Source organism: Ambystoma mexicanum, chromosome 10, assembly GCF_040938575.1.
Source record: "Ambystoma mexicanum isolate Mex_15411 chromosome 10, UKY_AmexF1_1, whole genome shotgun sequence".
Taxonomy (NCBI): domain Eukaryota; kingdom Metazoa; phylum Chordata; class Amphibia; order Caudata; family Ambystomatidae; genus Ambystoma; species Ambystoma mexicanum.
In genome coordinates this window covers 1,640,767,243-1,640,777,587 of record NC_090932.1, presented here as the reverse complement: position 1 = coordinate 1,640,777,587, position 10,345 = coordinate 1,640,767,243, and the positions used below count along the sequence as shown (strand labels likewise).

At 46.3% G+C, this 10,345-nt stretch overlaps 1 protein-coding gene across 2 annotated transcripts in view; it reads left to right on the top strand.

Moving 5' to 3' along the window:
* The first annotated feature begins 955 nt into the window (after positions 1-955).
* Positions 956-10,345, top strand: part of LOC138492705 (septin-2A) — a 568,103-nt gene continuing 558,713 nt past the window's right edge. For both annotated transcript variants that reach the window (XM_069620052.1, XM_069620053.1), the window contains exon 1: positions 956-1,093. The gene's annotated coding sequence lies outside the window, so the exon portion shown is untranslated. The remainder of the gene's footprint in view (positions 1,094-10,345) is intronic.

The following is a 10,345-nucleotide window of genomic DNA, read 5'->3' as shown; positions in this document are numbered from 1 at the left end:
TGAATCGCTGCACCTGGCACCTTAACGCCTATGGCGGAAAATTGAAAAACTTCCTAAGCCATAGCGGGAATAAGTTATACCATACATGAATTTAGTGATGTGTTTGTATGCTGGGATGTTATAGATTTTGCATGAATTTGTGTCTTTATAAGATACATTAAAATGGATTGTTAATGCAATGTGTATGAAGTGTATACATCCAAATGATTGATTGCTTTTGTAAATGTTCAAAAAAATAATAATAATTTGCATGGGCAGGGTCAATAATAGACTAACCATATGAATTATTTTCTGATAGGTGATATTTCCAAGATGGACAGTCTGGTACACTCTTATTGTACTCTTTCAAAATACCTCTGTGAAAGTTGAAAAGGGGACAAATGGCACCAATGAGTGTTCCTGTCTGCTTTGCATCAAAACACAGAGCATTTCAGGGATATAACAGTGATCTCTATATTTGATAAAAACCAATCTGTGATAAAAAAAATAAATAAACTTGTATGTGTGAATCTCTAAATACATAAGACACTTGGTGCTCACATCAGTGTTCACAACACCCACCCTAACATTAAAATGATTGTAACTAACGACCATGCATACTCATTCAGACAGCTTAAGTTTTTGGATGTGACGATAAAATGGCTGCAACATCCGCCACTCAAATGGGTCTTTTTGCTTCTTGTTTCTGGAGAGGGGCTGGGTCTCAGTGCCCAGCCCCCAATACAGAAATATCTTTAGGGATTTATATCAAAATAGACAGAAAATGATACCCTGCAAGGACAACCAATAAAGAATGCAGTGCTCTAAAGAAGACACACACGAAACTACTACTACTGCCATTACGTCATACATTCATGGATTCGCCCAGCAGCACAGGGGTACTAGTAGTGAAACGTCATACACAGGGCGCGCATGCGCGGCCTCTGCCTAATTGCCCGCTTGGCCGCTTCCTGCCCACGACGTTACCATAGAGCGTGCTGGGAGGGTAGAGCGGCTGCGGCGCGCGGTGTCTCCTGGGATACTGGCTGTCCTGGAGAAGTCTTGAGTGAAGAGTTGCCCAGTGCTGCTGCTGCTGCCGCTTGAGTGTTGGGAGGTGAGTGCTGCCGGAGCGGGGGATGGGCGCGGTGCACCCCCGCTGTATCCCCTCCCTGACACCGAGAGGCGGCCGGGCCAGGAGGGTGCAGCGGTGGGCTGAGAGAGAACGGGCGGCTCTGCTGTCCCCGCAGAGGCAGCACATTCCTGGCATTCCATCACCCTGGGAACTCCCCGCCTCTCACTGCAGGGGTGCAGCCGCGCTGTGCTGCCGCTAAAAGAAGTGGGGACCCCCCCCATCTCCCTCAACATTACAACTCGGGGAGGGAGGGAGGATGGGGGGGCACAAGCACGCCTGGACAGGACCCCAAGATTGGGGTCAAGCAGGACCCAAGGGTTGGGGATTTAGGCGAGGCAGGGCTGCAAGAGGCTAGAACTAAAAGAAGGATGAGAAAGTAGGGTGGGAAAAGGGGGAATGGGAGAAAGTAGGGATATGGGTGGGGCAGGAAGTGAGGGGCGACGTGACAGAATTGATGGGTCAGGCAGGATCTGTAGCATCCCCTCCCATGCCGTGTGTGGGAACCCTCCACTCTGCCTTTTACGTGGATGGAGCTTGTAATCCTGAATTTGTCAGCACGACTGGGCAGGAGTGGAGGTCATTGGGTAGGACCCCAAGATTGGGGTCAAGCAGGACCCAAGGGTTGGGGGATTTAGTGCATTAAGGTGAGGCAGGGCTGCAAGAGGCAAGAACTAAAAGAAGGATGAGAAAGTAGGGTGGGAAAAGGCAGGATATGAAAATGGGAGAAAGTAGGGATATGGGTGGGGCAGGAAGTGAGGGGCGAAGTGACAGAACTAATGGGCCAGGCAGGATCTGAAGCACCCCATCCCATGCCATGGGTGGGAGCCTTCCACTCTGCCTTTTACGTGGAATGGGGCTTGTAATCCTGAATTTGTCATCTCCAAAAAAAAAAAGTTTTAATTCATCTCTAGAATTCCAAGAAAAAAAGCCTGCATGGCTTTCTCACGCATGGAATGGGAAAGCTAGACATGTCGGGGTGCAGGGTCTTGAGGTTTCGGTGGTAAGGGATCATAGATGGGGAGCAATGAAGGATGGTGGTGAGCGCGGGTGTAGATGATGGGCAGGTATCAACGTTGAAGGAGAGTGCAGGAACAGAAGGTTGTGAGGCAAAGAGGAATTGAATTTGGTGGACAGTAAGTGATGGATAGGAGGAGCGAGAAGCATAATGGATTAAAAAAAATGAAGCGGTGGCGAAAACGTGAAGGCAGCGCAGCGTTTGGAGAGTGAAGGCATGAAGGGCAGAAGTGTAGGTTTTGCTCTGCTTGATTATAAAGATGCGGGCAGAGTTTGGGGAGGGTCAGGAAGTGAAAATGTGGCAATAAGCTAGAGATGAGTAGATCAGGTTTTGGCTGGTATGGTCAGAGATTGAGTGTGAAAGGACAATAATTGAGGGTGTGCAGGGACTGGCAGGTTGAAATTACGAAGGAACAGGGGTTGATGAAGGGATAGTGGCAGTAAATGTCATTTGGAAGCGGGCAGAACGTGATGGTTGGGATGCAGCCGAGTTTGTGAACAGACAGGAGCTGAAAGTGGGATGCAAATTGAATGAGTAAGGTTTCAGAGCTCACAGTTGGGGCAAGAGCAATGGCTGAGCAAGAGGAGCTATTGGTGGGGGCAGTAGAAACAGAGTTACATCTTGGCAGAAGTGGACGGCAGAAGCTCTTCAACTTGGTGTTCTTTCAGAATTCTCCCTCTGACTTCATGGTGCTGTACCCTAAAAACTAAACACATTTCTATGACTGGCGCTGGAATAATACATTATCACCACGTTAAACACGTGGGGGCGTGGTGAACCGACATATTTCAATCATTGGCAATTTACTCTTGCTACTTTAGTTTCACAGATAATTCAGATTTGTCAGTGGTGCTGCATCCCCATGTACCCTAGTGAAACTAAACTTTGCTGTTGGCACACATGGTGGATAGGATCCATCATGGTATTAGGGTATGTATTCAGTGCAGAACTAGCTCTCGAAGAAAAACGGTGCTTTGTAAGTCAAAGGGGGGAAAACTGTGAGGTAAAAGAGAGCAAAGCGAGAGAGAGCTAACAGGTGGGGGGGTGCGGGCAATTTGGCAGCAAGGGATCTGCAAGCATTCAGGCGGAAACAGGTAGGAGTCTGATCAGCCAGCCTTGGGTCAAATGGTTAGTGGGTACATTGGCCTAGGTGTTGGGGAGGAGGCTTTCCTTCAGGAGCAGGGTATTGACCTCCTTCCTTCAAGTCTGCACACGTCCTTACTTCTGGTGAATAGTAGGCCTCTGTTTCTCAGTGTGGTAGCTCGGGGACTTAGGTTGGGAACGGCCCCAGATATGAGGGTACCGTAACCCTCAAGGTGTCTGCCTCGTGAGAGGAGAGTAATCATTTTCATATGTCCTGGCCTCAGATGAGCGGCACCGTATTCCCTTATGTCAACCCATATGAGGGTTCAAGAACATCCTGTGTTTTGGCCTCTGATGTGAAGGTACCATAGCCACTCCCCCGCCCCCCAGGTTTCGGGGTACCGTAGCCACTGATCCAGACAATGAGACTACCATAATCTCGGTTTCCCAGCCCCTCTGATCGGGGGATTCAGAGTCCTGTGTCCTGGCCCCAAATGATGCTAACAGAATGCGCGGTGTCTTGGCACCAAATACAAGGTCACTATAGCCACCTTTGTTAGTCACAGATGCGAGGGTCTCATAGTCCCCACCCTTGTGGTCTGTCACCGGGTATGACGTTACCCTAGCGAGCTGTGCTGTTACCTAGGTAGTGTTGGTACTACAACCTTTTTGTCCTGTCTCCAAACGATGAGGGGACTGGAGCCGTGCCATCCTTGGCTCACAGTTACTGCAGCCCCTGTGTACTGGTCTCGGATAAGGAATACCATAACTCTGATTCATGGTTGAAGTATTCAAGCACATCATAGGGCTTCTGTCATGACACTGCTATTGAAGGGGCATGTGGTCCTGTTTTTTGGGCGGTGACAGTACTTTAGTTTCTTTAGGTCCTATGACAGGCCCACATATGATGCAGTGCTAGACCCTGGTAAATGGCAGCTGGTGAATTTGAGAGGCATACATATTTTTCTGTAATAAGCAATCAAGCATAGCGAGCACTAAAGGCATTGGGGGAGCCGTCCTCCTTGAGAAAATGTTGAAAAGAATGGGTCAAATGGGGTGGCATTGTACAGCACACTTAATAATAAAAAAAAGAGTAAAATCCATCCAATGTTTATCGTATCTCTGGGGTAAATCGGGAGAAAAAAGTAGATGACGAGCCACCAAGAGTACGTATGAGCACTTTCTAACTCCGTTTTAATCCTTTACCCATCCCCCATATTTTTTTACCAAAATATCGGTATTTAGGGTTTGTATAAAATGTATTATATTATTTTCAATTTGTTAATATCGCTGGATACCGCTTGTAAGTGCACACAGCGCTTTTTCAAACTTCCTGCTGACCCTCTTGCACCCTCCATCATCCCTGACTGCCTATCTGCCCTCCAGTCCTGGTGCACCTCCAACGATCTCTGCCTCAACGCCTGTAAAACTGAGATCCTTCCCATCAGGAAACTCTGGCCTTCCTCCTTGGGCTCTACCCCGGCTCCTTCTTCTGAAGCCAGAAACCTTGGAGTCATCTTGGACTTCTCTCTCACTCTCTCTCCTCCCTCACACTCGGGACATTGCCAAGAAGTCCCACTTTCAGCTCTTCCTTCTCAAAGGAATTATCCCGTTCCCCCAGAGGCTCAATGTTACCCAAGCCCTGGTTCTCTCTAGACTTGACTATTGCAATGGCCTCCTCCTGAATTTACCTTCTTGCACTCTGTGACCCCTCCAGCTAATCTAATCCAGAATAGGGCAGCAAGACTTAACCTTGGCCTTAAGCCCAGGGACCGCATCTCTCTCGCCCTAAAAAGTCTTTGTTGGTTTGCACGTGCTGCACAAATTGCATTCAAATTCCTCTGCATCATCCACAAGGCTGTCTGGGCCCAGGGACCACACTATCTTCGTTCCTCTGGCACCAACTCTTTGTGTGTAAAGCGTTTTGCTAAGAGGGTAGGTGATTGATCCCTTTCCTCAGCTGGCTCCCTCCTATGGAACAGCCTCCCCCTGCTCCTAGAGCTGAACTTTCTTAATTTCTGGAAGCTCCTCAAGACCTTCCTCTTCATCTCCGTCTTCCCTTCTTATCTTCTCTGCTAATCCCACAGTTGCTGTGATTGGTGTCCGGGGCCCTAATGCATCCTCGGGTCCCCTGACCTCCCACACCCAATCAGCCCAGCTCTGTTGTGCTGGTACACCCTCTGCCCTGGTGGATCGCACTTACTCCTAATGTGGCCCATGGCCATGTAGCACTCAACAACCAAGCACTTAATCTGCGGCTCGCCCATGAGCCAAGACCCCCCAGCACTTACTCACTCTACCCTTTTCCTTGCTGCACTTAAACCTTCTGAATGCTCACATGGCATAGTAGGTTCGTCCTTTCCTCCTTTTCCCTCCACTGCGCTTATTAATTGTGTAATGTATTTCACTCCCTTGCCCCTCCTTCCGTCGCCCTGTGGGTGCTTTGAAACAGTATTTTACTTGCTTTATAAGTGCCTAACAAGCAAACAAAAAATTAAAGAAATATTTCAAATGAAAAGTGTCCAAAGGCGCACCAATATTTAGGAGTAGTAGGAATCAATGTAGTTGGTTTAAAGATATATTTTGAATCTAGCTGCTGTTTTGTGCCACTGCTCTGCATCTTTTTACACAGGATGGAAGTCCTGGACCTGTACCTTGGGGTCTGGCTGCATTTTGATTCTACCTACTCTTTCTGCCACTACCTTGCATCCTTTCCCACAGGGATATTGTTGTAGTATTACACTTTGAATCACGCTGCTGTTTTGTACCACTACCCTGTATCTTTTTCCACAGGGATAGTGCGGTGGGCTTGCCTTCCAAAGCCTACAGGGGAGACTGGTATGTATAGCCCTCCATCTGAATGGAAAAGAGCTGTATCCTGCCCAGGACCCGACCACCCTCCACATATATATATCCAGCAATGCACTACTTGACTTCATACCACCCTTCACCTTTTCCATTCGATTGCAGCCGAGTCCTATGACCAATGCGGTCCAGCTGGGTACATAATCGGCCTGCTTTACTCTCCTACTCTCCTGACTGTCTATCATAGCACCCATCCACTAGCCAGATCCTGGTGGTCGCTAGCAGGGATTTAGCCCTCCCACTCTACCTTCGTGCTGGCTAAAATGCACACACGGATTCTAAAAATCCTCATTCAATTCTCATACCTGGAACTTGGGTCCTCCAATGGTGTTTACCCCCACATCGCTTTGCGGCCATTCCAATGGCATTGGGCGATATACAAATGCCAAATAACATAAATCAACTTGGGTGTAGGGGAGATAAAAAATAGCCTTAGCACAAAGGCTAAGGAACAAAACAGAATATAGGTGGTAGCCAAGAGACTGGATACCCTGGTCCTCTGCACTTGCAATAACTAGTCAGTTTGATGAATTTATTAATTGGGAAAGAAGTATTACATGAATAACTTAAACGGTACATAACATGTTCCAAGGACTACACACATCCTTATTTTTGTTTTGTAATGATTTAATGTATCTCAGATTCAAATTTCAAGCTCAACGCGTTTTGGGAGATGATCCATTCATCAGGAGCAAAAGTTGCATCTGTCAATAAAGAGACAAAGAAATCTATATGTTACTAGTTATTAGGACAGTCAATAATAGTATCAACACATTTCCATCAGACAGTTTTTAAACTATCGACAATCTCATACTCCATTTAATAATGAGCCTCAAGTAACCGAATAAATATGTTGAAAGATGGAAATATTACATGAGGGAATATTCAAGAATAGACAATAATTAAAGTATATCCAGTGCATCCATTGTCAGGCCGTTCACATAACTCAAAACGATATGCAATGTATAGGCCTCATGACCATCGTTTACTCTAACAGAAGTAGGTAATGGCCAAAAGTACCTGTCCAAGAATTAGACCTTCTACGACTCAATCTTATAAAACATAATACAAATGGTAAAGTGTATATGAAATAATCGAATGTAGTAAAGTTAGAACAATATCCAGAAAAACACAAACTAGATGTACCTGTATGTAATTCAAAACTGTAAAGATGTAAGTTCCCTAACGTGATATTAAGGTATATCTAAGCACTTGGAAAAGCTTTAGCTAGTAGGATATAGTCTCAAGACTCCATACTCTTTCATGATTCAAAATGTTTCCGCACAGAAAGTTGGAAATCGGCATTGTGTGCATGTAAATGTTTTAAAATCGCTGGCATATACTCTTGTTTTCATGTGGACTATTTTTGCTTTCTTCACTGGTGACTGGATTACAAACAGGAATAGGAAGTGATTTCCCATAACTACAAATTGTAGCACGCAGAGTGTTGGGTGAGTTGGGTCAGAAAGATATTGGTTGCCGAGAAGTCCTGAGTACCTTGCACTTGCAATTGGAGTAAACTTATTTGACCCTTTTTAAAAAAGGATCTCTCGTGTTTTGCTGTGGGTTTTACAAGTGTGATTTTATTGGATCATACTGCAGACATATTGTCTGGAAACGGTGGTCAGCCGACAGGTGTTTCAACCCTGGAGGGTCTTTCTCAAGGCGGGATTGTTTAGGTCAATAATTCCCGTTGGGTCTCAGTAGCCGTTGGCCGGTTAGTCTTGGCGGGTTGACTAAAAATGGTCCTTCAAACAGCAACAGCTTGAAGGACCATTTTTTGAAAACACTGCTAGACTAACTGGCCAATGGCTACTGAGATCAAACGGGAATTATTCCCCATTGACCTAAACAATCCTGCCTTGAGAAAGATCCTCCGGGGTTGAAACACGTGTCGGCTGACCACCTTCTCCAGACAATGTGTCTGCACTATGCTCCAATAAAATCACACTTGTAAAAACCACAGAAAAACGCGTGAGATCCTTCCAATTGCACGGTAACCAGGACTTCTCGGCAAACTTTTCCATAAGAGGTATTTGTTTTACCTCTTCCAACCTGTGACCCTGCAAGAGAAAAATTGAATTGAAGAAAACTGCACAGGAGTGTTCAAACTCTAGAACCCACCCCCTCTCTGTTCCAGAAAGATATTGGGAAACTATCCTTTTTCGAGTTTGTCCCCTGCCACTGTTCTGGAGAGGTGGTCCTGCCTCTAGCCCCCACCCCCCCACCCAAGTCGTGAGCACTCCTTACCGAGGACTGAGAGCGTAAGACATTGCCTAGTGCTAACCTTACTGTGCTTTAAGAAAGCTGAGATCTGTCTGCCTGGGCTGTGCAGGCGGGGCCTGCGCAGTGGGTCTATTAAAATGCGAGAACGCTGCAGAAGTCCCTCCAAACATCAAAAGGATCTAAATGATGTACACTGGTCAAAGAAGGACAAGAAGGAGAATGTGCCTAAGCAAGAACAAGCCATAACTTGATATATTCAGAGATATCTAGCCGAAAAACCGATAGGAGGGGTGCAGACGGAAAAAATACTGGAGGCACCGCCTGAAACGCACACGTATGTGCAGACTGCAATAAATATAGAAGTTGCTCCAAATGTTGATTGTTAGGATGACTCTCTGAATTGTTTCGCTGGCATATTACCATCAATGGGTAGTAATAGATTGCTACTTAATATGTGCGTACATTTTAAGCGCAATTCATTGGGACCTGTGCAGCCAAGCCACGAAAATATAATTGGAACCAACTTGTCGGCCAGCCCGTGCCTGCTCTGCTTTTTCAAATGAGGATAGTTATGAGAATGACGGGGCTACCTCGCATTCCACAAAAAAGACTTCTACTGTGGATGACTACTTTAGTACCGCCCTATTAAACACGGTTTTAGCAAAGCTTGATGCGCTGCTCACTCTATGTAGGAGCTTGGTGGCAGAACTGCGCGATTTGAACTTAATTACGTCCAGGGTGGTCGACGTCATTTTGGACTGTAGCTCTGATGCTAATAAACGAAAGAGCATGGCAATTCACTGGCAAGCCAATTACTCGTGATCCATCCCAAGGCAAAGTAAATAATGACTCAGTTGATCTAAGGACACAGTGCATGGAAAATCTGTGTAACAGCAACACTTGTGTAGTAACGCAATCTGTCGGGACGGATACGTTTTGCAACATTACCACGAATCGCGAAGACGACGCATTGGAAGCTATGTGTGACGAGATCTCGATGTTAAACGGCTCTGATGGTAGTAATAAAGGAAAGCAGACTTGTACTAAGCCTAAAAAACTGAAGAAGGGCGCCATCCCGAGCAAGACAATCCAAAGATTTGTATCCGAGAGTAGCACATAGCACCAAGAAACTGTGTGTGCACAAGGGAACTAGGATCATCACCAAACTGCAGGGAGATGGAACAACAAGATGAGGCACACTGACTGAAAGTATTATTGGATCAATACAAATAACCAGCAAATGTACAGTGATATCATCACTACTTCAGATCATGCATGTGATCCAATACATGTAAATCATAACAGTCAACGGTTTCACTCGGCAGATAATTTGGTACCTGGGCCAGTTTCTGTGGATTGGAATGGGGGGTGGGAGGGTCAATCCCAGCTCCGGTCTTACCCAGGTGAAAACCAGCCTTGGTTTTGGTGGTCTCGGGGTCTGTTCATAATTATGATAAGCCTATCAAAATAATACATTCTCTGGGAACCCTGGATAGATCGGAGGGATTGCCCTTTTTTTTTTTTTTTTAAACCACTCGATGCTGCTAACCATATGGAAAAATATTCGTTTGGTGTCAGCTATTAGCAGTAACGATATTGCCTGTAGTGAGCTACCTAAAGAGGACAGAGGAGGAGCTGGAATGGCTCGAAAATGTCCTTTAAGGTGGACGCCGGTTGATGCTTGTTGGTGCACTCCTCCTAGCTTTTTCACTGCGCTCGTGTCATCCTTTAAGGCAGACGGCCCACAGCTGAGGAGAGTGCTGCAGGCAACGGCCTTGTCCTGGGTTTGGTTCAGAGACTCTGGCACGTCCCACCCAGGGAGCTTGCTTGCATAGCCTAGCGGGGCACGCTGTGTGCTGGCTATGTACCGGTTCTGGAGCTGCTGGAGGGCCCTCTGGATTCATCATCTCCCTCTGTTCCCTGGGAGATGTTTAGGGGGAGGGCTCTTTCTTTCCTCTTTTAAAATACTGGCCTTCCTTCACTGGCGGAAGCTGTTAGGTAGACCGTATCTTCAACCATGGTCCAAATGATTTCCTCTTGTTACT